This window comes from Nipponia nippon, unplaced genomic scaffold, assembly GCF_047370975.1.
Source record: "Nipponia nippon isolate SJK-2023a ecotype South Korea unplaced genomic scaffold, ASM4737097v1 scaffold_4, whole genome shotgun sequence".
NCBI lineage: Eukaryota > Metazoa > Chordata > Aves > Pelecaniformes > Threskiornithidae > Nipponia > Nipponia nippon.
In genome coordinates, this window is record NW_028262358.1 from 73310601 (window position 1) to 73338035 (window position 27435).

The window sequence follows — 27435 nt, forward strand, 5'->3', positions numbered from 1 at the left end:
TTTTATCACACTCAAATTTGAGTTCAAACGGAAAAATGTATCGTTTTAAAAATGCACGTTACTAGTGTTCAGCTTTTTTGTGGCAAATTATCAAGCTGCTTGAAATTCATTCCATCATGCAACCAAAATTTAACTTGGAATTGAAAAGCTGATGATGAACATGGTGGTGTGGTGGTCGTGATGACATGCCATGGCTTCACACATCTCTCAAACATTTTGAGTAACAGCTGAATAGGTAATATGTGGCATGTCAAAATTTGTGAGAAGGAAGGTTGTTTCCCTGAGGGTAATTGCGCTTCATACATACATGGCAGGTGGAAGAAGCAATCTATAGAAATTCCTCCCAGATTTCATCAAGATTTCCAGGACTATGTGCGGTCAGCTCTGCAGGTCTGTGCTGGAGGGCTTCCCAACACTACTGCCCTAAGGCAATCTCTCAGAAATGTTTACCCCAGAGATACAAATATTAGAAGCTCTGGTTTCTTAAAAGTTGGGGTAGTCTGATTGTCAGGGCTGGACAGATGCCATAAGCTCAGAAATTTTGGGTTATTCTGAAAATTATTTTCACTCAGCAAAGGGAAGACAGGAAGTGAAAATCTGTGTAAGTAAGTGAGAACCCCAAATATTTCAAGTATTTCATGTTTTTTTCTTCTTTGTCCCTAGTCACATAATTATGGCTCTCTGTATGTGTTTTCATGGCATTCATGGCAAATTCATTGGTTTTGTAGAGACCAGTTCTGACTGTGACTTGAACCTGCCAGAGCAGCCCTGACACTTGCTGCCAGGACAGCCTCTTCACTGCCATGGAAGCAGCTATAGCTGCTCTCTATGCTGTTTTCACAGCAGTGTCTACGAGGAAATGTAGCCAGTTGGCTGCTTCTTATTCACCTTAACTTTTACATATGTTTCAGTTAAAATACTGAGATATGAAATGCTTTAGAAAGAGGCACATTAACTATTGTATTATTCAACTATAAAATCTGAATGTGGGCTCAAAATAGCACTAAAACCAAACAATGACATATCGTTTATTTGGTCTTAGTCTGAATGATTTTTGGTGTTTAGACTTACCTCAGGTAGTTACTACTGCAAGAGATCACAGTGATAAGTAAAAGACAAAAAACATCTACCCTTTGAGATTTAGTGCTTTCTGTCTCACTTTGTTGAAGCAGCATGTATGATTCAGCTGTCATGATTTAATCTACCTCATTATATTTTACATTGCAATAAACTAGGTACATGCACTTGACCAGTTTTTGTGTATTAACTGAGGGAGAGTAACTTTCATGTGTGAAGAAAGAAGACGTCACTTCTTAAAATGTACAAGTGTTTAGTTGCTTGCTATTTTCTGAACTAAAAAAAAAAAAATTGATTTTTTTTTTAAAATTCTGCATTTCCAGAATAAGGAGACTCTTGTCTTGTCTTTTCATCTGTTTTTATAAGATTCCTTGCAGAGTGCTTTCTTGTGCTTGAAACACACACAAAAAAATGCATCTAGCAGATTCAGAGAAGGAAACCAGTAAACCAACTCAAGTTCATTATTAAAAACAAACAAACAAACAAACAAACAAACAAACAAACATAACCTTCAGCAGATCTTACTTTTTGGTGTGCCTTGGCTTATGATTTTTAATGGTTAGAGACCACAATACTGGACACTGGTGCAGTCACACAGCTATGCAGAGTGAGCTGCCCTTGGTAGGAGTGGGAACCAGTTCAACCTGGAACAGTGCAAACCTTTATGCAGTGCAGGTGACTCTTCTTGAATAGTTTCTAATGAGAGACAATATCCTTTGCTTTGAATTCAATGAGCTTTTGAAATGCTTTTAAGTCATCAAGTGGCTGAGTAAGGGGTTTGCTCTCTTAATGGAGAGGAATGATACATCTACATCAATTGGCTATTCTCTTATCATTTAGTCCTTCTCTTCTCTTGTCTCTCCATTAAGGGAATGGAGGAAAGGCAGGAGGTGCATCATAAGGGCACGTTGGAGTACATGAGAACCACAGTTGGCTGGGTTATGCTCAAACAACTGGGCAGGACAGAAGGTGTCAAGCCTCGCAAGGTGTAGTCCCTACTGCCTATGGGGAGTGAGGTCCATGTGAACTATGGCCAGGGTGATGCCCAGAATATGTGGGGAACCAACCGGCTCATTTCAAAAGGGAGCCCAGGAGCAAAGTAACATAAGCAAATGAGAACAGTCAGAGGACCAGGACCCAGCAACAATTCACAGACCAAAACAGTAGCTAAGGCTTTGCATTCAAGAGTTGCCTGGATCCCTAAAAATTTTGCTTCTTCTCTATTGTTAAAGCCCCTGGATATGTCTGAGTGTATCTAGTTTATAAAGAAATCAGCTAGAAGGATTTTTGTGCAAAAAGAGTGACACAACTTATTGGTTAATAATGTTGACACTAATGCTAGCACGCTTACAGGAAAAGCAATCAGTCTGTTGAAAGGAATCCTACTCTGGGAAGGAACTAAAAGTGGTTGGATCTACCATGTCCTTTTCCCTCTTGTGCATGGAGACCCCTATGGATCCTGGGCATGGAGTCTGAAAGAACACATTGGCCAAATAATCTAGTCTTAGGTAGAGCAGGTAAATGCAGTCACTAAACAAAAATCTGTAGCGTTCTCACTAGTACAAAAAGAAAGAGTTCAAATAGAAATCAAATAAAAAAAAAGATGTTACTCCACTTAATTTGATTTTTCACTTCATATGTATTCATTTAAGCTGTTTACAATAAATAAATTGATGACATTTGTGATCATTATATATAATTACATATATTGATATCTGCATATATTCCATGTTGAATTGTGGCTTTTATTGGTATATCTGTCATTCCTGAAACTTATTGTTTATAATCAATATGAGGTTTCATCAAATAACAGAATCCATTGCTAAGTTTGAAAACAATCTATTCTTGGCAGAATATGTGTGTTCATTAAACTGAACAGTATCCATTTTATAAATAAGCCTACATACTGTCAACACATTATTGACTAGTCTCCTTAAGCCTGATGGGAAACCAGTCCATTCTGCAATTACAGAATGCCTAGAAAATGATAGAACTTTCAGCAACATTATTCTTAGGCAGCTTGAGTACTGCCTGGAAAATTTTAAGTTCTTTATTTCATCTAATACACTTACAGGAAAGAGGAGAAATGTATATAGGCAGCTTTCTTCCAAAAGTGTTTTCAAATCTCCCTCCTTTTCTCCAAAACCTCAAAGGTAATGAAGACTGTCAAAGCACAGCCCTTAGAGTACATTTTATTTTCCTTGTGATTAACTTAGCTGAAAATTCTGTAACTCGGAGCATCACTTATTTGTGATAAGTCAAGGGTCCTTGAGAGCTCCCTTTTAAGGGATTTATAGCATTTGCTTCCCTCACTGCCTGTGTCGTACATAGGAGTAATGGCAAACACTGTTTGGATCCAATACTACAGTCTATATCTCTAAGTATCACTGACATTGAAGGAACCAGACCCTTCTGATTTCCAAAGTCCCATTCACACATCTGAGAGAGGAGTTCATTTGTCTCCTTCACGTGACTATTAATCTCATTGCCATGTATACTTAACTTGCAGGGAAGTTTCGTAGGGTTTGTGTGTTTGTTTGTTTGTTTGTTTGTTTGCTTGTTTGTTTGTTTGTTTGTTTTCTGGAGCCAACCTTATTAGTTTTCAAAGATACTGTTCATGATACTGGCATGATTTCACAGAGCAGTAGTTCAGATGTTTTATTAGTTATTTTAGCTGAACATTTACTCTATGAAACTGAGCTATCAAAAGAGGGCTTTTGAGACATTATCTGTTCAGTCTAATGTATGAGCACAAATTATTGTATCATTATAATGTGCTGCTTGGTGTCTTTTGCCATTGATTTGCCTACATTTTTTAAATTGCTCAATCAGAAGCCATTTATCTGATAAATTATTAACAAATAAATGTTTCTGATGGAAAAACAAATAATTCAGCATTGCAAATCATGTATCATACAGGCAACAGCAGTCAGAAGTAAACTGTTCTTGAGCCAAGTAAGTAGTTTATGGAATGTAGATGGAAATTATGTAGTGAAATAAACACTTCATTCCAAAGAAAGGGTGGCTGTTATTTTCCTAGACTTATACCAGATTCTGCAGTTTCTGCATTGTATATTTCTGCGTTCTTTTATTGGTGCATCAAAAATACAACAACAAAATTTAGTTTCAAGTGTGCAAAGGCATCTGCACTTGTTAGACTCTGACCATACTGTACAGTGCTCAAACTGGTCATTCTTTGTAATGTTTCTGTAGAAACCTTTTGATTTAATTCTGCTTCTCCACTGAGAAGTATTTTTTCCTGACTAATGGAATAATTAGAGAGTTAATGTCTTTTGGCAGGTCACAATGACATTGATGATTTTGAGGTCTTAACTGTATTCCAAATTCCTTCGGGCTTGATTTACTTTGAAAGAAAGTAGATATGTTCATGCCTAAAGCTAGAAATTGTAGTACAGGGTTTGCAATTAAATACCATATTCACATTTGTGTGTGTGTCCCATTTCTTCAACATAGAAGCATAGAGAGATTATAAAAAAACAGAAAACGGAAAAAAAACAGGAACAGTCAAACAATTCTCTCTAAATACTATTAACATTTTCTCCAGATGGGTTTGGCATTGTTCTCAGTATAAAAGTAGTTTTTCCAGTGATTTACAAAATGGCTGTACAATACATTTCTCGTCAATGTCAAGGGTAAAAGGCACGTGCAGTATATCGCCTCTTACCAGTAAAGATCTAACATTCTTTTTCCTGTAGCCCACTTAAAATATTTGTAATTAGCAATTTTCTGTTATGGAGAATGGTTTTTACTTGGGTCTTACTATTGTGAAACACATTTGCTGTAATTTTCCCTCCCCTTCCCCTTCCTCCCTAACCTGTGCTCCAGATTCCAGGCTGCCAATGTTTACAAGATACTGAGTACATTCAAAAACTTGAGCTGGCAAGCACTACCTCTGGGGCCCTACCGCACAAGATTTCTTTTTACTCTTAAAGAGGGAAACTGAGTTTCTTCTTTTATTGTTTTCTTTTCCAAATATGCAACAAGCGTCTTCTCTTTTCGCACAGGCTCTGCGAGTTATACACCATTTCAGCAGAGATGTCTGATCTTTCCATCATGATCTGCATACCTGGAGTGGCTTTATCCCTTCATCGGTCCTTTCAGTAACCACTAAAGACTTCTTGAGACTGAACACTGGAACAGATGAGTTAAATTCTTCCTGAATGTTCTTTATCAAAAGTAAATGTACTGGACTTTCTGGATGTGCATAAGGACACAAAGGTTAGTGTATTCCTTAAAATCCTGAAGTTTCAGGACTGTTTTATTTAACCATTACCAGTGCAGACGATGTTTCAATTTGTTGCTTAAATATAGCCACAGGTGGATAAAATGGTGATTGATATTACATGTATAGTTGAAATCATGCTTTTAACTGCCACGGAATAAATGTACTTAAGTGAGCTGGTACAACTTAAAGTCTTCTAAATGACTTGGCTGACAAGAGCAAGTCATTTAGACTTGCTCTGAGCTTGATTGCCATTAGCCATTTTTGTGGTGTTTCTTCTAAACTTGGTTTTAGTGCATTGCAATCACACTCATCTGATTTACAACTGGTAAAAAGGGGATGAGAGGAGTATTCTACTTACCTCTGTTCACAAGACAGTCCTTGTTTACAGTCAGTGGGGATGAGGAGGAAGATGCTTGTCCACCTGTGTGCTTAGTTGTTCTAGATGGCTTGTGGGCTTCAGGGGAATGCCAAGACATACACAACATGTTGGAAAAAAATAATTTCTTCCTAGTAGCAGCTATTCAGTTCCTGGAAGCTGTGAGGTTTTAATAAAATGCTTTTTCTATCTCTTGATTTCTGTTAAAATATTATATAATCTATGGATATTAGCCTGTCACCTCTCTGCCACCTCAGGAAATCACCCTCGATCAGGACAATTCACTGACATCATTTTCCTGTGGCATGATTGAAAATGCGGAAGAAAGCATTCTGCAAACAGATACATGCTCAGAAAGGTGGTGGAATGTGTGTAGGCACATGTGCATACCAAGTTATGTCTCAGATACATAACTGACAAGGAAAGTAGCAAGATCATAAAGATACGTCATGATTTTCAGCACCTATCATAACATTACAAAAAAAAAAAAAGTTATGTTTATAATAATGTGGATAATGCTATGTGCAATAGAGAAGAAAAGTGAACAATCATGTAACCTTGATTTTATTCTATGATTGCCATCTGGTTTTCACCTTCTGCAGAATATTCTTCAGGATTATTGCTCTATCTGGGTTTGGGGGAGGAGAGGGCAAAATTCTTCTCAGTTTTACTCTGTGAACCTCATTTGATTTTGCCATTTTTTAAAAATAATTAGTTTTACAAATACTATTTTTTTCTTATTAAACATCTCCACAACCTATTAAAATGGCTTCAGGAAACCTATTGGCTAAAACAGATGGACCTCAAACCTGATGCAATTAGAACTACATGAATTGAGTTCTGCTTTCTCATTTTTGTGGAGGAATTCTAATGATATCGTCTGAATAATAGCTTTCTAATCAATCTCTTTCTGTCTGCTACTCTAACTAGCATTTCTGTTTGCATTCTAAATGTCTACTCCCTGTATAAAGTAAATAGAAAATAAAAATATCATCCCTTATCAAAAGGAATTCTTTCCCTGTTGGCATCAAATGTCTACTCCAGATAGGAGAAGAGGAGAAAAAAAAAAGTAACAATACAGTTTTGTTTTTTCTAAGTTCTATTGAAGTTACTGAGAGTTTTTGTAATAAAGTTCAGTAGAAACAAGAACATGGATATAAAAATACAGACCCATTTAAAAGCAGAAGGTTACAGGATTTCCAAGATTTTGCAAAGATTTCTGTATGGAGGAGAGCTATGTTAATTCTTTGTGGTACCGTCACTGTAATACATAGTATTATCCAAGGAAGTAAAATTCATATAGGGTGTATATTGTAGCTTTAATGTTTACATTGCTTTTTATAATATTACATGTTTTATACATGCGCGTATACAGAACTAAGGGGTGAATATCTCACACAGTTGCAGAGCACAAATGTCAAAAGTGTTGTGAACTCCACCTCCTTGCACTGCATGCATGTTTGTAGTTCAACTTGGGGGATATATAATGTATAGTATTACAGGTTTTGCAAACTCAGTACAATTGTTGACAGAGCCTTGCTATATTAGGATAGGTAATGCTGGAAGATCCTACTTATCTTTCATTTTGCTGACAGTATTGCTACTAAAGCACACATTAATACCAATATATAAATTTGGATGGAAAATTATGCAAAAAAAAATGCTTTATTCATCAATTTTGTGGATTTTGTAGTTTATGCTATGACAAATGTTACAAACATTATTTGATAGATTGGAGAACAAACTGCCTTTGATGGATAATGGATATGTTAATTTAAACAGTGCAAATCAAAAAGAATGAGCTAAATTATTTGACTGGATGCAAATCCAGTGGAGTTTCACCTGTCCAAGTTTTCCATGATGAATTATATTACTGGCTAACTTTTATCTTTTGCAAGAACACAAGTGCAGCTAGGGTTATCTACAAGGCCAGCAGAAGCTTAGGTAGTAAAAGTAAGAAATGACCCTGATGTAAATGAATAAATGATGGTTATACTGAAAAGAGTACCTAGCTTGATAAGTCAAAAGAAATATTGCACATTTAATGAAAAAGCACAAAAAAATAAAAAGGATATGATGGCTTATGAAGTGGGAATATTTGGCATAACCCCAGATTTAAAATCCTGGAGATTTTCTGCTAAGCCTACAGTATACAGACTAAGTCCTGGAGGTTACAGCAGCCTCCCGGAGGTTGGGAGAAGAGTCCCCTGACATGGGGAAGACTGAAGTCTGCCCTTCCATGTCTTGGTAGGTTGACTTTATCTGTGGGAAAAAAGATATCTTCTGTCAGATGTATTTTGAGGGGAAGAAAAACAGAAGAGATCTATCCACCACTTCAGAATTAGGTCAGAGCTGTGAATCCTAATCCAAAGCAACAGGACTGCAATGCAGAATAAGGTCCCTTAAATTCCAGAAAAAAAGATTGTGTTTAAGGTACGTCTCTGTTCTTGTCATCACCTTTGCCTGACTTGCTGGCTCTCCTGAGAACCGTCTTTCACACTAGAGTAACTGTATCTTCCTCTCAACCATTATGCCTCATCAGCAAACCTAAACTATATATATCTACCTGTAGCAGCAAAATAGGGCTTGGACATTAGTTTGATCCCTGACTCCTGCTCATCCATCTCATCTGTTCGCATGTTCCCTGCATGGTTTTGCCCCACAATCCCACACAATGCCAGGGTAGCAGGGAGCAGCTAAGTAGTTCAGGGTAGTTCAAGGAGCAGCATGGGGTAGGGACAGTTTCCAAGAAGCAGCCAAGAATACAGCCAACTTGTTTTGGGGTGGAGAGACTGGGTCACCCACACTCTGGGCAAGAGAATTAGCCCTGGTCTGTTTAATTTACAAACACGCACACAGACAAGTGTTGCAAAGATGCAGCCTCTTCTGATTCTAGCTGTGGAGCACTGATGGCTGTACAAGTTGTTCCATCATTCTCCTTTTTTTTTAACCTTTTCCCTGGCCACTACTTAAAGGACAGAGAATTTGAAGAGGATAAGCTGAGCCACCCCTTCTTCCATTTTGGACTCTCAGGTAGGATGCAATGCAAAGGATTCTTGCAGTGTTTTTTGCTTTTACATAGTAGAACACGATTGTTCAGACAGCTATGGTGACCTCTATTACTTATCCCCAGGCCTTTTTTCATTCTTTTTTTGGTACCATTTCTACCTCTAATGAGGTAAAGAATTTGCATGAATGAAGTTGTTTTCCATTTTACTGTTGTGGGGGAAGTTTATTCTCTGGGTCTGCTTGCTAGTTCATGGTCTTTTGCTCATGTTTGTATAGTCTTTTCTGTATACTTTGCATATGTGTTTTAGCTTACTAGTGTGTTGAGCATCACGCCTATTAGCTGGTTCTGATGAAACCTTTTGTACAAAACAAGAAACTTATAAACATGGAATTTGTTTCAGTAATAAAGTGATGAGGGAGATATGATGACAAGCTTTATCAATCAAATTAATTAAGATCAAAGAATAAAACCATGAATTCTAGACACTTTGTCCCTGCTATCAAAAATTTGAATATCAAACAGTTTTACAATAGGAAGTGAGGGATATATGACTTTCCCTTTCTCAGTAATTTTACTCACATAAGATTTAAAAAATATTTGATTTAAGAAAATGTGGGCATTTTTACTCACTTTGAAAAAAAAGCATTTTAAACAGCAGGATGTAATTTCAGACTATTTGCAGTCAAGAGGCCTCTGCTGAGCAAAATATTCATTCAATTTAGGAATGCAGATTATAATAATTTTCCTATCTCCCTCACAGCAGGATTCCTGCCATCGTTTTGCAAACTCACAGGTTGCAGTATTGAATGACTAGCTAACTTCAGTTCCAGGTAACACACGCTTCAAGCATATTCTCATTAGCTCAACTTAGTTATAATGCAAAGCTGCTTAGTTTCACCAAGTGAAATGGGATACACTTAAATTGCCTCATCTAATATAATACTCCTTAATACATGCAAAGTGGTTTATGATGGCAAAGCTTGTAGAGCATGAAAATCGGCAGGGAAAGTAAGGTTTTTTGACTAAAACTGTCAAAAAGAAGTCCTATTTTGTATCACTTCTTTTTAAAGAGGTTAAGAATGAGGAAGGAGAGACCGGAGTAAGAAATTATCAGTGTAGAAAAATGTAAATTTAGTACATTAACCTTTTTAATACATCAGCTCTACCAAACAAGAAAATTATCAAGTAAAGCTGTTCTTTCAGTAATGTCTTCTGCACCGTAAAATTAAATGTAAAATATATTGCAGTAAGAAACAATAGTCTTTATTCTGTCTGTTTTATCCAGAGAGTTTTATACTGTGCACCATGTTTCCATTTGCTGATATCATTAATCCTGCTTCCTGTGGCTGTATTAATTTGCAAGAACTTTTTAATTTCAGACATTGATAAGAAATTATTTATCTTTCTTCTCCCTTTAAATGTTAAGTTAATATATCCCAATCTTGTATATCTTGCAGACACAAAACCTGGTTTCAATAAGACCCAAAACCAACACTGGTAAAATCATTTTATCTTTCCCAATATCCTGCACCTGCAGTCTGACCATAGGGTTATAAATCCTCTCCCTACATCCCTTTCCAATACTTCCAGAAAACTGTTCAGAGAGGGGCTAGGCTGCTACAGGCTTTGCAGATGACACCCAAGTGTATATCTCATTTTCCACAGATGCAACCAGAGCCATCACAAAGATGTTGCACTGCCTAAAGGAAAGTGGCTCCTGGAGAAGAGCATCTGGCTGAGATTGAACTTGGGTGAGATCCAGACAATACTGGTTGAAAGACAGAAATGATCCATCCAGCCAGTTGAGCAAGATTCCTAGGCACATGCCTTTAAGCATTAGTTTGCAATGAGACTGTTCACATCCTTGGAAAAAAGCAGGGATAAGCATGTTGCTCAGCTGTGGCCCCAGAGAATGAACCAAGAACTCTTCCCACTCCAATTAGAAGTATCTGCAACACAGGGTTTTTTTCAGTCTTTCTTAGCTTTTTACTGAGCTTAGAAAATGAGGCAGTAAAAATAACATCTAGAAAACTCTCCCATGCCTCCAAAACAAAGGCCTAGCTGCAGAGATCTCTGCATACTTTGTAAGAGGTTGATCTGAATCATTGTATCCAGGGCTGTTTCACTCTTCGTGATAAGAGAACATTGTTCCTGAACCACAGGATCTCTGAGGCTCTCAGTCTATTTATATTTTGGATAGAAAGCACTAATCTTGTTCTCAAAGGTACTGTCATTTTGGATCTCTTGATATCCATGATTACTTTTTCATTTTCCACAAATGGACAGCTTCTGCAAGAAACAGATTAAAACCTTCTGAGCAAAGAGAGCTCATGAGAGAGGTGTATGCATCTCTTGTGGTTATGCAGTGAGCTCAGCGTCTGTATACACTGCAGAGTCCTTTCAACAATGAATTTGACTCAGAAATTCTGTACCTCTGCTAACATCAATCCTTCTAGTCTTGGTAGGGGAAAGGTGAAAGACAGGTGATTTGAACTCTAGGAGGTCATGCAAACATCCTTCATCTGTGAAGTGCCAGGACACCAACAGTAGTAGCCTATAGAAATTAATAACTGGCAAGTAGAGGTGAAATCATATGTGAAAACTGCAAGCAAATAATGCCCCATGAAACCACACAGTTGCAGAAGCTACACAAGATACTCAGGGGGAAGCTGGAGTCTAATTTCAGGATGGAACAGGTCTTCGAGTCTGGTTCCAAACATTAATGAAAAGTTACAAGCATCTTTATGGAGGAGAAATAACTGTAAAACTGTTGGTATTCACTGTCAAAATCCTGAACCTTCTGCCTGGCAGCACTATCTTTGCTTTACTCAGTTCCCTCAACAGGGAGCAGAAAAAAGGCATCCTGAGGTCTCACTGATGAGGATTTTGTTGGTATAAGCGGTCACCTGGAGTGTGCTTGTTTATTCCCCTGGATTTTCTGAGGTCACAACATGACCCCAGTAAGAGATTCTCCTCTAAATATTTTTCTTGTGCTTCCTCCAGTTCACATCCGGGAGTAAGAAAGAGAAAAATGATAATACAGCTTATTAGCTTTTTGCTTTTCTTACTGGTGATTGCATGGTTTTGATTTTTGGTGGAGACTTGTCGGAGATATTTCTGTCAAGCAGAGATATTTTCAGACAGTATTCAAGTCACCATGTTTATTTTCCTTATATATTTTCCATATATGAACTGGAACACTAATCTTAATTGGTTAATCTTTGGGCCTCATAAGGAAAATACACTCCTAGAACATTTTCCTCCTGGTAATTCCTTCCTTGTAGTCTCTTCACTGACTCACCAGATGTGCTGCTTATCACAGCTTCATTCACTTTATGAAAACTATTTAAAATGTTCTCCATTAAAAGCTGTGTAGAAAACTCAGTGCACGTTTTTGAGGCACTTGTAGGAACATGTAGTTATTGGGAGGAATAAAATAAAAAATGCAAAACTACTATTCAATTGGTATGTGTACAGCCATGCTGTACTTATTGCTATCATGAATAAAGCATTTGTTTTTCTAAATTGTGTGTATATTCCTAGAGGGGTACTTAAAAGACAGAGCTTGTTAGAGAAGGCATAGAAACAATGCAGAATTTCTCCCATTTCAGTACTCGAATCATAAGGTATAATCATAAATCCTGACTACAGTCTGACCAGCTAAAAAGGCACAGGGGACTTCTCGAGAAATCTGGGAATTTCTTTTGCTTGACCGTTTGTGTAATCCATCTCCTCTGAGGAAAGAACAGCTAACCGATCCACTTTGGGGTCTACTTGTGTCATCCCCCTAAAAAAACACCCTGTCGCTGCAGGGAGTCTCAGCAGAGTTGAGGGCAATAAGTACCCCAAAATGCTTTCCTGGTCAGCCTCTGCCTTCTGGAGTCTTTGCAAACCAGAAGCTGGGGTGTGAAAGTTTTGCTCTCGAAGGGGTGTAATGAGAGCTGACGTGCTTTGATCTGCTAGGAGGCTCACAGGAAATACTGCCTTAAAAACACTGAGTTCCTTGGGGAATTTATGGTTGTTGGTTTAGCTGGTGTTTTTTTCTACATTTTCAACTGTTACTTTAAAGCCCAAATCCTCCTTTCTTCCCTAAAATAGTTACAAACTCAGCTGCAAGGTGTGTATGTTATAGGATACCAAATGCTTTCTGTGTCCTTCCTCATTGTTCTGATAGAGGGTAGCATTTTCCCTCCTTTATTAATATGCTGGTATCTTGATAGAGATCAAGAAAGCTACTGTCTTAACGGGCCTGACAAAGCGATCCCTGTTTTAACAGCTATTGCATAGTGCTTCAAATACCTTTTAATATTTCAAATATACCAAAACAGTGTACACAGTTTACAAAAACTTATTTGCAAGTTTCTTTTTAAATTAGCAATGCAAAATACTAAAATACTTCACTGTTTCATTTTTCCCTGACTTGTGTTCATGCATTTGTATTCTTATGTTATCATGGGTAGCAATGATGTTCAATGGTAAATGGAAGAAAAACATTAAAAATAAATGGGCCATGCACTTTATCCACCTCTACTTACTGTCCCATATCACAGATGTTTATTTAACATTTCAGGTCCCTGAACAGCTTAAATCTGTAGATATTTTTAAAAAAGGTTTTCTACTTTTGTCCTGTTTTGCAAAATTCAAAATCTCATATGAAAATCACCCCATTTGTGGCTCAGATGAAAATGTTCAGTTCTTCTCAATTTCATGTTCTAAAAGTGGCATGGATCTGAAGTCAATTTTCTTAATATCTTCTCTTAAAAAAAAAAACAAACCAAAAAAACAACTAAATGGGAAAGATGTGTTTGCCCCACCTAAACAGCTATTTCTTTCATCAAAGATATCAAAGGTTTTAAGTCATTTTCAGAAGATATTATAGCTTCATCCAATCCTCTTGTTCACAGTAACTATTGGAACCTGGCAGCTCAGTCAGGTGTGAAAAATAATCTCATTTTTATAAGCACCCTAAATATACTGGAATTTGGTTTTTCAGTAAATAGATGACATGAAATACTGTTTTTTTTTTTTTTAAATCAATATTCATTCCAAGACAGTTGCATTACTTACAAATGACAGTGAACTAACATAGAGGAATTTAGCATTTCTGTGCTTATAGAAACTGTGGTGGAGACTTGAAGACATGCATTTGGATTCTTTGTCCCTGATTCTGAATATCATGACTGCTTTATTTAGAATATGACTATATCTCAAATATAAGCTAAAAATAAAATAAGGAAACATTTTCCTTTTTTTTTTTCCTTGACAAACTGCGTAGATCTCACAGGCCCAAACTTGAATTGTACAATCTGTTCCTTGGCCTCATTGGAGGGACTGAAGAGTTTTCCTGCCTAGAAGCATAAGAACATAACAGAAGTCTCTAAATTGAGCACTTGCTCATTTTAAGCTGATTCTGTAATCAGCAGCCCAGATCTGAATCACATTCTGGAAACGTTCATCTCTTGGCATTGATTGTAGGGAGAGTTTAAGGTGACTTCAGCTCCCAACTTAGGCACTTAACTGAGAAAGTCATCACGATGGAGGGTGAATCCAGACCCTAATGTTGCCACAATCCTACTCAGGATTCTACATGAAATCCTGGTGTAGCTGAAGCTGACAGGAGTTGTGTCATTGACCCCACGCAGCTAGAACCTCTCCTCAGACCTTGATTCAAAACTTGCCAGAATGTTTAACCTTGGAAAATAAGGACATATGGAAATATTGACACAGCCTTGAAAGCTGTAATTCAAATGTGTCTGCAGTAAAATGTATCAAGCTTGTAGCTTTGACACAGGAACAGGATGATGCATAACTCAATGAATACAAGAGGTCTTTTCCTTTGAAACTCCAGACAGCAGTGCTCTCACAGCAAAACTTAACAATATATAAATATCTCTTTGTCACTGTCATGAATGCTTGTTTACAAACCCCTCAAGCCCACAGAGAGCAAACAAAAATTGACAGGTAACATTATAATTGAAGGTGCATGCATATATGCTGCAGTGTTTTTTATTTCTGCAATGTTGTGTTGGGCTGTGCCAAACACACTGAAGAAATGGGACCATTGCAATCATTTTAACAAGTTATTTGGCTGCATGCATGATGTGATTTACTTCTGGGTCTCTCGAATGCATTCAGCTTTATTTGTTAACCTAGCAGAACATTATTTATTAATGAGTTCTTCATGCTTTATTAAGCCTAATGTCAAAACACCTCTGTGGGACTCTAGCCATGTTCTCTCTTTGTGTTAAAGCCTTCTAAAGAAAATGAAAAATTATGCAGCAAAGCTGCAGATAAAACCCAGTAGATATCAGTTCAATTACTCTTGATCCTGGCAGATGATGTTTCTGAATATTTGTGAAAGCACAGCATCTGATTGTGTGCTGGCTTAAATTAAAGCATTCTGCAATCTCAAATGTATGTAATTAGGGCGCCTTAGAAACCTAACAAGGCTACTGTGGTCTCCAAAGCTGAGTGGAGTGCTCAGATGGCAAAAACTGACAAGTTCACCATGGAAGTAGAATTCATGCTTTTTCTATGAACTGATGTTTCCTATCAGAGGGGGAGGCTTCTTCATGGGAACATTAAAATGATTCAAAGTAGTAGCACGGTGAATTACCTGTGATTTTCCATAATTTGAGAGGGTTATTATGGCTCATGAAACTAATACTGGAGTTCAACAAACTTTTTCACCCTTGATCTGACTGACCACCTTGTTTTCTAGCACTGACATGAGATTCAAATCCAGCAGTTCTGCATACCTTAACCTGTAAGAATATTCTGGGACGCATTTCATGATTCTTCTACATGCATTGGTATTTAACATCAGTTAAGCAACATCAGCTTTTACACCACAGAAACATAGACAGAGTGGAATAAACATGTGATTTTATATAGTTGAAAAAATGGTAATTCCCAGAAAGTCAACATGTTCATCACTTTTTATATGAAATAGATATAAGCTTTATATGTGTAAGAAGCCTTCAGGTAAAGTTCTTGGTTTGCTGTTATCTTACATTTGAAAAGCAACCTTTCAGAGATGTGCTTTCTAAAAAGATTTTGGTTAGCAGACTCAACAATGGCCAATCAGAATCACTTGAGTTAGCATAATAAGCAGAAATAATATAAAAAACCCTAATCTATAAGAATGAAAAAAATTAGAAGTCAGTTCCTTTTATGAATGCACAAAAGAAGAAATTTAACATCTGAAGTGACAGACACAACAGTTTAGCTGTTGAAATCTAAAAGTTTTGTGCAGTTGAGACGCCATTTTGTTTTCACTGAAGACAGGGTTTCATTATAGGGTTTAGTGGAGAGTAGAAATAAGGCATAGATCCTTACTTTTACTCGCAACTCATCACACTAGCCTACATTTATGCATCAGATAAATAAAGTAGCAAAATCTGACAAAAGATACAGGCTGAAAAGACTGGCTCACTTCCCAACTCCAGCAACAGAAATCTATGGAGAAAAATTCCTGGAGGGAGCTGCATATAGATGATTTGGACACTGCATAATCACTACTGCTTTATTTCCTATTTTCTGTTTGTAATTACTACCAGTTATGAATATTTAATGTAAGCTTGTTTTGAGCTTTTCCTTTTTCTTTCATCTTGCTACTTTCATCGCCTTTCACAACATCTGAGAGATCAATGTAAGGCAATGGGATGGTAGGGGAACATATTTCATCGTTACCATATCACAGCAAACATAAATAATTGGGGGGACAGATCCTCAGCCAGTGCCTTTGAGCAGAGCTCCCCCAGTTTTGGTAGAAGCCGACCACTGTCGGCTGTCACGCTGAGACCTTTTGGTATAGAGATTTTGGTAACATAAACCAAAGTCTGCCAGGCCCTCCTGCTGAAGTGCTTTGTCCCATTTTCTGCCAAGTAGTCACTGGAGCCTGGTTTGCCTCTTTTCAAGTGGCTGCCTAATCATCAGAGAAAGAGTCCTGCTTGTCTGGTGCATGTTTTTTGTCTGGCACTAGCTATAAAGCTGTGAAATATGCCAGGGATGGTAGAGGAGGGCTCTGCTTCTTCTCCTCTGGTTATCTTTTGTGATAAATAATTGATCTTGCTACAGATGTTACTCTGTACATCCCAGTGGGAGGGAAGCACCCTTTCTAGCCCAGGAAAAAATCTGGAATGACACAGAGGAAGGATCAAAATTTAAGCCACATCCTTTCCATTGGTGTTTCCTATTGTTTAGCTTGGTTAACTGCAGAGGATTTCTCCTACAGGGTTTGGGTTTTTTTGCCCTGTGTTATTCAGCTACCACACTTATCAATTTTCCTCTTCCCAACCTTCCTCATGCATTGCCTATATGTTGTATGCAGAACACAGAGTGTAGACGATGAGGGGGTGTAAAGCATGCCATTGCAGTGCTGTGCCCAGCTGCATGCTCTGGATATGGCTCAAGAAGCCTTGGACACTACAAAGGCCAAAGAAAATGGGTAACTTGGTTTCCTGAGAGTCGTAAGGCAAATCAGACTGATCACCAGTCCCACTGCAGACAGGCATGTTGCAGGTATCGTTGTTTTAATGGCCACTATTTGCTAGTTTTACACTGCAGTTTGTGTATGCTCAGAGGCTCATGCTAACAAAAAAGTAGAACTAGAAGCTTTACACTGAACCCTTTATATATTTGTTTAATTTTTTTCTTTTAGTGTAAAAAAGAAGTCAATAAAATTGCATTTGTTGCAGAAGCACCTGAACATAATTTTTCACTAAGACTTAACTAGAGTCCAGAAACTCAGCAGCAGCAGCTCATCTTAGACCAAATGGGATCTGTTGAGAGCTTGTTAGGTCCCTCTAGACTACAAGGGAGGCAAGCAAGTCTGCCTTGTACAGTTTTCCCAAGAGGACACAATTAAAAATCATCTTGTTCAGGAACTACTTTATATGCTTTTGTTTTTAATAAAGCCCTTTGAGACCAGCAGCAGTGTGTAATTTTCCTCCTGCTTTTGGTCTGTGTATGGTCTTTATGCTGCTCCTTGACAGAGTCTGCCATGCTTTCTTCTCAATTGTTTGCTGTCTAATGAGCAAACTCATGATTAAATGGAAGGTCACTTGTTTCTTTACACAACTTCAGTACAAATGCAGCATGGAGAATTGCTGTTTCCTTTATGTGATTTTCAGAAATACAATTTCAGCTGATTAATGTGATTTTGTGGTATGCACATTATGTGAACACATCATTTCTTCAAAATGCAAGTTTTCTATTTACAACTTATGCTGGTTTAGACAATGGTATAAACCTTTTATTGAGGACAGCAGAGCCATGGTAAGCTTTGCTGGCCTCAGCCATGAGCTGATTTTGGTACAGGCTGTCGCTGACATGATGTTGGCACACTGACACATCTCCCTGTGCTGTATGTGTGAGAGAGCTCGCAAGGAATGGTGAGGCGTGTTCCTACCTGTGGTGGTATCCAGAGGAACCTGCTGTGGAAGGAACTGTCAGCTGAGACAGGGCTCTGGTGAAACTGGGATTAAGCCCACCCCTGCAAGCTTGTGGACCTGAGGGCACAAAAAGCCTTGCATCTTATATCAGTGCAGTTACAGGGACATTTGGTCTGGAAATCAGAAAGAAAGCAAATAAGCTGAAAGAGGCTGGGTTCTGTGGCGTGTCGTCATATGGCAATTTCACTTAATCACGTAATTTTTACCCTTTGTTGTATAGATGTGCAGCCCATCATCCTCTATCACACAGTAAAATATGACCTATTACATATGCAGTAATGGGAAGGGAGAAACTGCCCAATCATATAAAATTAATGCTCTAATTATTGGACTTTTGCTTTGTTTTGCTTACGTTTCAGGGAAAAGCATATTTGGAAAGCTCTTCTCTACTCTCAATTGCTGCTGCTCCAGGCTATTTATGCTCTTGTAGCAGTTCCGATAAACCCACAGAAGAGAATCGCCTTTTCTGTTGACAGCACATTTGCTGGTACTTCTGCAGCAGTGCAGTAATGTCTTCATTGTGTAAGGCTGTGTTTTTAATAGTCAATTAAAATTCCCATTGAATTGACAAAATGGACTTAGGAATTTCTGAAGGCTATTTGGCTAAAAGTACTCATGAGACTGTTCTGATAATCACTGCCACAGTACTATTCAAAATTACTCAAAAGCCTCACCTTATTACAATAGGAAAAGTAGTGAGGCAAGAGAAAACATATTTTTATAAAGGAAGCCTGTTGTTGAATTGAGTCTCATCTCTCTGTCGTGCCCATGTCTCCTCTCTTTTGTCTTTGTCCTCCAGCACCACTACAACGTCTCTTCTGCCTTTTGTCCATTTTCCCAACTCCATTCTGTATTGTCTCTCTCTTTTTTTCCCTGTTTTCCTCTCTTTCTCATGTTATCTAATAATAACAAATGGTGCAGCACCTTTGTGATGAGAATGAGAAGGTGATGAATAGTCCTGTAGCAAGATTTCAGGGGCTTCACACAGAGTTTGTGTAATTTTATTCTTTTCATAACAAATGTGTTTACAGCCTGCAGGTTAAAATGAATGAAAGTAACAAAGAATACATAAGATAAACTCTATATGAGTAAGTACACCGCTAACAGGGAACGAGGCTTGCAAACACATGAGTCATTCCAACTCATCCATTGCTCACTTCTGCCATCCCCGCAGTGCTGTCTTCAGTCCCATGATACTTGATGAGTTTCTTAACGCCCCAGCTGCTGGAATCGCTTATTGCATGAAGACCTTTGCTTCCATTCAGCATGTTTCTCAGTTGTCCCAGTTTCATTAGAGGAATTTTTTTTCCAGATGTCATCGGTAGATATTCTTTTGGCACTTTTATTATTATTTCCTCAGGGCCTTCCCCATACAAAGAGGTAACAAGCTTATGTAGTGTAGTGCACTGCCAGATGTGTTGTGGGATCATGTTCATAATATTTAGCAACTCTTGCAATTGCTCCACAGAGGAAGCATGTTCCAGCTTTCACAGTCAGACTCTGCAAGCAAGGCAAATGACAAAACTCAGGAAAAGCCATAAATAGGAAGCTCACAATTCAAGACACAAACAAATCCATAGGGCTACCGTGTGAGAGAATAATAATAATTTTAGCCTTTTGAAAAGACAAGAGCAGACTCAACTGCAAACAACATTTCAGTCTTCCTCATTCTATTGCCTCTGGCCTTTTGTTTCTCCAGTATAGTGTGCAAATAAAAGTGAATTGGCACTTTCAGATGTACTTCTGGATACTTACAGATGTGTTATTAATGTGGATTTTTCAAGTTTCAAGGCACAAAAGGACTGTGATTGAATTATATGAAAACATAAATAGAATGGGCATCTGCTTACAGGGTATTCTTCCTTCTATTATTTACTACAGATTGTGAAGAAACATTTTGAAGAGAGATGAATGTTGGGAGAGCACACAAACAAGCTTTCATGGGGAAAAAAATCTGGGGCATGATGGGCAGGGGAGAGTGAAAAGGGTAGATTTTTAAAATGGCAGAAGCGGTGAAGCCCATGGGAGAATTGTTGCAGAGTGAGGCAAGGGCTTGCTGACAGCAAGTGTAGGGGATGGTAGCAGAAGGACAATCAGCAAGAACTAAACCCATCATTTTTTAGTGCAGCATTTCTTTGAAGTTAAATCGTTCATTCCACCTAGTGAAGCATTTTCTTCCTCTCCCCTGGTGGGACCTTCACAAATCAGTGCATGGTCTGATTTCAGTAACACGCTTAGAGCAAGGAGAAAAGATGTATGCCACTTGGGGAACCAGTCTGGGTGCTCCTCAGCTGCAGTGACCAAGAGGTGCTGCTGTGTGCTCCAGTGCACCTCTCAGCACTCCCACACAGAGGGGAGAATGCTACAGCATGCTTCTTACCTACAAGCCCAAGCTTTCTGCCATGAAAAGTGAGGGTGCATGGAAAAATGACAGGGTTTTGTCCTGAAATGTAGCCAAGGTAAGCACCCAGGGACTAGGGTAGCCTAATACAACACTAATTTACTCCCCTTGAGTGTATGCATTATAGCACAGTCTTTAGTTCATGATTACATACTATTTTTTTCAGACCTCTGCTTCGTTCACTGCACAGGAGGGACTATGCACTGAGAACAAACTAGAAATACACGGAAAAAATATGCTAATCTCTGTAGGATGCCTGTCTCATATGTGGTAAAAATGGAAGTTATATGACAGCTAAGGCAGAAAAATGCAAGAAGAAAAAATTCAAGCACCTGAGGCTTCAAGAGTTGGTATAGCAATTTTAGCAGTTACTACCCACCAGCTGTTCATTACTATCCTGTAGCTGGAGGTTTCTGCCTCCACAACTGAGTTGCGTTCACTGCTGGCAGTTTAAAACAAGTCCGCTGACTTTGTGCTGAAGCAGACTTGAACTCTTGATGAGGGCATTAAAAAGGTGTAGCTGTGGATATTGTAACAGCAGGGGAGGACAACTTCTTAAATTGCTTCAACTCTATCAAAAAGAAGACATACCTAGAGATAAGACTCCACCTTGGGTTTCTCCCAGCCTCTGCCACAGGCTTCCTGGTGATGGTGGGCAGGTGACTAAAATTTAAGTTTTCATAGCTGTCCACTAAGTGCATTTTACTCCCAATTCACTCTATTTGGCTAAGCAAAAGGAAATACTTGGGGTCTGATTGACAAAAATGATGAACAACTCCCAGCTGCAGCTGAAGTTCATGGGTACCCTCCTCCAAGGATGCCAGCAGAATAGGGCCAGGTTACAGCCTTCTCAGACTGACTTTTGAGTTAGCTGATACTTTTGACAATTCATCTTGAACACCTATAGCTCAGCTCCCTCTCTTGTGGGAGCACTGGCAATACTCTCAACTCATGTGGGCATTGTCAAGATATATATTTATTGGTATTTGTAAAGAACTTTGTTACGGAAAGTCTTTGTTTAAAGAAACTGTCATTCCTATTAGAGGTATAATGTGAAATTCAGCCCATCTGTTGTGTACCACTGTCCGATTTCAGCTTTTTTCTCTCATACTTGTAAAATTCTTGAATGTGACAAAAAAAATTACATTTTTTTTTAAAGCTGCTCTTCAGAGCATGTGGCAAATGATGCTTGGACATCCTTTTCACACTTGCAATGTGTGAGTGAAAGAATGTATAGAGAGACTTGTCTGCCTTTTCTTCTCTTCTCTTTTTCTTCATTCGAGCATAGAATGCCTCCTTTCTCAGTATTACAGACTGCCTTTCCCTGTGTGCCCTGTTTTCTGCATTGTTTAGCATTATTCTGTTAACTCTAAGCAGTGTTGATTAGGAAATTGATATGGTTACTAACACCCTATATTTCATGTGTTGATTTCAGTCAACAAGACACGTTTTCTCGATATTAGTTAAGGTGGTAATGTAGTAAAATGCATGGTTGATTTATTTTCTGGAAATTTGCCTTACATCATCACTAGATGTAACAGTTGTTTACATTCCTATGGTCTGATCATCATACAGTGAACCAAGCAAGACCCATCGGGTAGGTTATCTTCCTGGGTGCTGCTTAATAGTGACTCTGCATTTGTGATGAAGAAACAGCAGTTTGAAATATCCCCTACTGATAGTGCCAGAAGAAAGCTGGAAAATCTCCAGAACTCTCTCATTTTAAAAACATTGCTGAATTTCTTTGTGAATATATGAATATACATATCTTGCTTATTTGAGCAGAGATATTTTTTTTTCTCGCTTGACTGTACTTTCTTCTTGTAGTACATATTGGTTCAGAAAGAGACTAGAGTTTACCCCATGTACCAAGGAGGATAAGAGGTGGGAATTTTAGTGTTATGCATATTAAAATAGGAATTTATTATTTTTTAAATTAGGAATTCATAATTTTTTTATATATTGCCTTTTCTAAAGAACAGGAAAATTGGAGAAAAACACACACGTGATACGAAGCATGACTGAATTTTCACTGTAACAGAATTGTTCCAGAATTGATGGACAGTTGTTTAAACCAGGATACTGATTAGAAAACAGAGTAACAACTTGGTAAAATCAAAAAGCCTGATTCCTACAAGAATTGCAGCCCCTCTTGTTTGAATAGAAATAGAAAAACAAATTAGGAAACACATTTTTGTGTGCAGTCACATGTGGAGGAATGTCTATACCCTTCTTTATTTTAGGTGACATTCTGTATTTTTTCTTCTGACGATGGGGTCAAGCCACAAGGATACCTCAGGCTTTGGGTAGGAAATGTCAGCCTCTTGGATCCTGCTGCCACACTCCACCAAGCAGCCAGGGAGGCAGGTCCCCCACTGAACAGGGTCTGACCTAGCCTTACCCCTGCCAGTGGCTTCATTTCAACCTTTGTCATTGCCCAGGAAGGACAATCATTACAACCAAAATTCATCAGGACTTAAAAGGAAAAAAGCCTGAAGGCGATGGAGAGTTTGTCAGATGGATGGATGGGTAGATGGAGAAAAGCTTCCTCTTTTTCCTCCACTGCTGAGCTGTCAGTCAGCCAAAAGAAATTAGAGAGTGAAAGTTATGGCCCATGTGAACCCAAGAGAAGGAAGTACATTAGAAATGCCCCTTGATTGCAAGCCCAGGTGAACTGGATGCAAATTTAACAATGTTATTGCTCAGTGAGGAGGATTTCTCAGGGATAAAAGGTAATAAGCACAGAAATATCTTTGGGCAAGTGTTAGTCTCTAGTGTGACCTAAGCAAACTCAATTTTATTGTGAGCCATGTTAACAAGGAGCTGAGCCTATAAGCCTTGTAATAGTAACAAAAAAGCAATTTATGCAAAATGGGGGCAATCCTCGTCTCATACTATCTAGAGAATATGCAGTTTTATAGGTGATTAATTTCAAAAAAAAAAAGAGGAAAGAAAAAAAGGCTTACATAAGTTATTTAAAAGCCTTTTAGTAGGCTGCTTCTGGGGAAGTATTAAGAAAAATAGAAAGGGTATGGCACTTGAGGAAACTTGGCAAGGCATTGTGGGAATATAGTATGAAATAAAGCAGAATTCATTTATGTAATTATTACACAGACACAGTAGTCATAGAGTAGTTAAAAGTTATGCCATGATTCCCCAAAATAAACTTGCCTTCATGAAAGTTTGCTTCTTTATCCTTTATCTTTTCTACTTGGTGTTTTTATTGAAAGTAGAATAAATCTAAACATATAAAAAATTTAATAACTATTTCTAAAACACTCTACCAGGTTCAGAGTTTGTTTTGTTTTGGTTTTGTTGTCTTTTGTTTTTACTTCATAACATTTTCAAAATTATTTAACCTAGGAATTGCAAGCATAGCCACTCTGAAAAGAATTGCATACTGTTACCTTTATGTATATTAATCAGAGAGTTGAAAGACATATAGGCTTACATTTTCAAAAGGAGTCAGTAATTCACACTGTGAATGCTCCATTTGATATGCATAGAAAGAAAACACTGAGTATTAAGTCAGCATTTAATATCAGGTTTCTTTAAGTGTGCAAACTTTGCTACCTGACATCATTAATCAATTTTGGTATGTTAGGCTGTAAATATTTACATTTGGTTTTAAAGTAATAAACAGTCACATTTTCTATTACCACACAAAAAACTATGGTTGAAACTTCCAAAAGAGCTAAAAGATAATAGACACCCTGGGTTAAATCAGCCCAGTCATTACAGCTAGCCACAATAACGGACTTGGAATGAATTTCAGAAAGTAGAGATGGGGGCTTCCACACCAATGTTTTTTAAAAAAAGGACATCCTCGTTCATGTTGCCACTTCTGAGGTGCGGAAAGTCTTTCAGTAGCTGTTGTTTATTTCAGTTTTTGAAGTTCTTGCTCCATTTTTTATATTTCTGCATGGGCACCAAAGGACTTTGGCCTTAGGAACTTCAAATATTTCCTCTACACAGGAGAGTGCATTAACCGCCAGCCTCTCGATTTATTTTGCTGTAGCCACGGTCAGCAGAAGCTTTGTACATTTTAGACCAACTGTTTAAAGTACTAAAATTAGAAAAGCCAACCTTCAGGTCTGAAAGAAAGTAGCACCTTTCAAAAAGTTATTAGTGACTTCAGACCTAATTGATACACATTGGTTATCAGTACATATTTCATTAACTCTGAGTTAGCTTTGATTTCTCAGTCCCAGGGTCGTGGAGGTAACTGCCCATCGCATGAGCCAGGTCTCTAACCCTGGGCTGGGGCTGAGATTTTGCACCTACCCCTCTGCTTGGTGTTTCCTACTATTTTGCTCAAGCAGCTCCTCTTTCATATGCTACCACCCCCAGGCACACAACTCTGTCTCTGTGTTTCATTACACATATTAGATCACACATGGGATTTCTGACTCTATTATGGCCCAGCATTAAAACTCCTAACCGAAGCAAGTCCTTGCCCATGAGACTGATGCCACAGTTGAGGAAATCCTCAAAGCACCAACCTCAGCTGGTAAAGTGAGAATTTAACCTTATCTTAGAAGGAATTGCAGCCTAACTCTATCAGCGTCTGAAACACCAAGGTACTGAAGCTTCTACTTTAGCAAACCCCACGCACACCTAAAGGTTTTCCAGGTGGATGGTTAAACCCACCTTCAGACTGCTCTTGGGCCACAGGGAAGTCATTAACACACACGTTTAGAGCAAGAGCACAACCTAGCAGAGAGCCAGCAAGAGCCCTGGCCGTGGCACAGAGGCATGTCCGTCAGCAGAGTGATAACCAAGCAGCACGTCCTTCAGCCAGGAGAGGTTCCCGTCACCTAAAAACCACACAGACCACTTTAGGAGAAGGTCATGGCATGTGGTATGAAGGGGAGAGGAAAAGGGTGTGAAAAAGGCATGCAGCTATTGAGGCAAAAGTCTGCTGCCCTCAGCTCCACCGTGGCACGTGGAAGCAGCTTTAGCCCCTGTAGAAGTAGCAACTGGAGAATTATCTGCTGTATTTGAGCACTGAGAAAACAACCACCGTATTTTAACTAATCCCTCAGATTTATGCCTGATTAGCAAGACATTGTTGGTGGTATGATTAAATACTTTCAGAATATATATGTAACCAACTTTTCACTCCAATTTTATAGTTTGCAGAGAAAGTGGTGATTGGATAACATTAGGAATGTTCCTTCAAAACATGGCTATCAGTGAATTAAAGAGTAGCAGCTTTTTAAAAGCCTGCTCTTGGTTTGAAGGCATTTTTGCAGTCTAAAGTGTTTATTCCAGACTACAGTTTTAGAACAAGAATGAATTATTTCTGTAACTAAGTAGTTTATACTCTCCTTTAATTTATTTCATCTCTGTCATTATATTGTCCTTGAAACTCTTTTCTGTCACTGTCAAACACTATAGCCTCAGGACAAAAATGAAAGTGAGAGAATATATCTCCATGAGCTTTTCTGATGAAATATTTTTAAAAGTTTTCAACTGCAGACATTTGGATTTAAGCAGAAGATGAAAGAACAATGAAACTAGGAGATTAAAGGAACAAAAGCAATTATTTTAAATGTTATCATTCTAAAGTTCCAATATTAATCCTTGAACACCGTTATAATTGCACCAAAAGATTTATATAAGTAACAGAAAAATTATTTTATGTTACTTCTATTCCTCTGTGAAGAATAATGTCTTCTCTGTCAGTCTCTTTTCTCTTAATTATGATTCCCAGAAATGTGTCACTGTGACTTTTTTCTAAATATGGTCTTAATAAAAGGCTTAACATTAATGGTTTAGTGCCTTGAAAACTTTCATAAGATTATCAAACCAATTCTTAAAAACATATAATATATTCATTTTCAGAAACCAATGTAAGTTCAATGATGTGTGCTATTTTTCCATTTCAGAGATAACCTAAGTAGACCAAGCAAATCCACAAAGTAAGACTTGCATTGTTGGAACAGTGTGGGAGGAAGGGTGAGGGGCAGAGATTAGAAGATTTATGCTTTTGCCCTATTTCTTCAGTGCATTGTTATAGAATTTATCAATTGTTTATTTCTCATGTGCTAGCATTTTAAGAGATTATTTTTGGAGTAGTTTTTTACTCTGCTTAACAACTATTACCTTTTCTAAACTGGAATGTCTGTCGTTTAAGCTTTGAATTTCCACAGACTGACATGTTTAGAGGGAGAGTGACAGGCTGGCTCAAGGAAGCCGTATCTTACATTTCAAGAAACGTGATTCAGACCTCCTTGCATTACCTTACAATGTTTTCTTCACACAGAGTTACCCCTGCATGTTTGTTCGCCTTCTTATTTTCTCCTTGCTTAGCACTAGCAACTTCATCAGCCCCTTACAAAAAGGCAAATAAGCATTGTTCCTCCATCAAAGATTCCATAAAACAGACACAAAGAAGAGAGAGTTCAATGACAGATGTTTTACTGCTTTAACTCACTTCCAGTTGTTGGCTGAACCAAGGCCTTTCTGTTATTTTGATACCATTTCTGATGAGCCAGAAACTAATATATAGTAAATGGTTTATATAAGACTGGCACATTTGTGTAGGAGCTGAGACCACAAGCCCTCATCCCCATCCTGAGGACGTGGCAGTCGGTTTGTGCAGACAGGATGGGGGAGTCTGTTTATTTTGTTGATCTTACCACGATACATTTTCCTCATCGAAAGGGACCTTTGCTATGCAGTGTTTCTCTTAAATTACCACTTCAGTCTCTTAACAATTTCCCTACCAGTGATTACTGTCACTACTGAACAAGAATATCAGGCAGGTTTGAATCTTTTTCTGAAAAATGGTGGTTAGGTATATGTGAAACAGCAGGAAGCAGTTCAGCTTACCTGCTATTATACAGGACTCAGCTGCTTACTTTT

The 27435-nt window shown here is 38.2% G+C and overlaps 1 protein-coding gene across 15 annotated transcripts in view; it reads left to right on the top strand.

Annotated features, from left to right (window-relative positions):
• The window catches only part of HS3ST5 (heparan sulfate-glucosamine 3-sulfotransferase 5), a 199436-nt gene that overhangs the window by 101880 nt on the left and 70121 nt on the right, over nucleotides 1-27435 (top strand). For all 15 annotated transcript variants that reach the window (XM_087774991.1, XM_087775002.1, XM_087774990.1 and 12 more), the window contains one exon: nucleotides 5103-5316. The gene's annotated coding sequence lies outside the window, so the exon portion shown is untranslated. The remainder of the gene's footprint in view (nucleotides 1-5102; nucleotides 5317-27435) is intronic.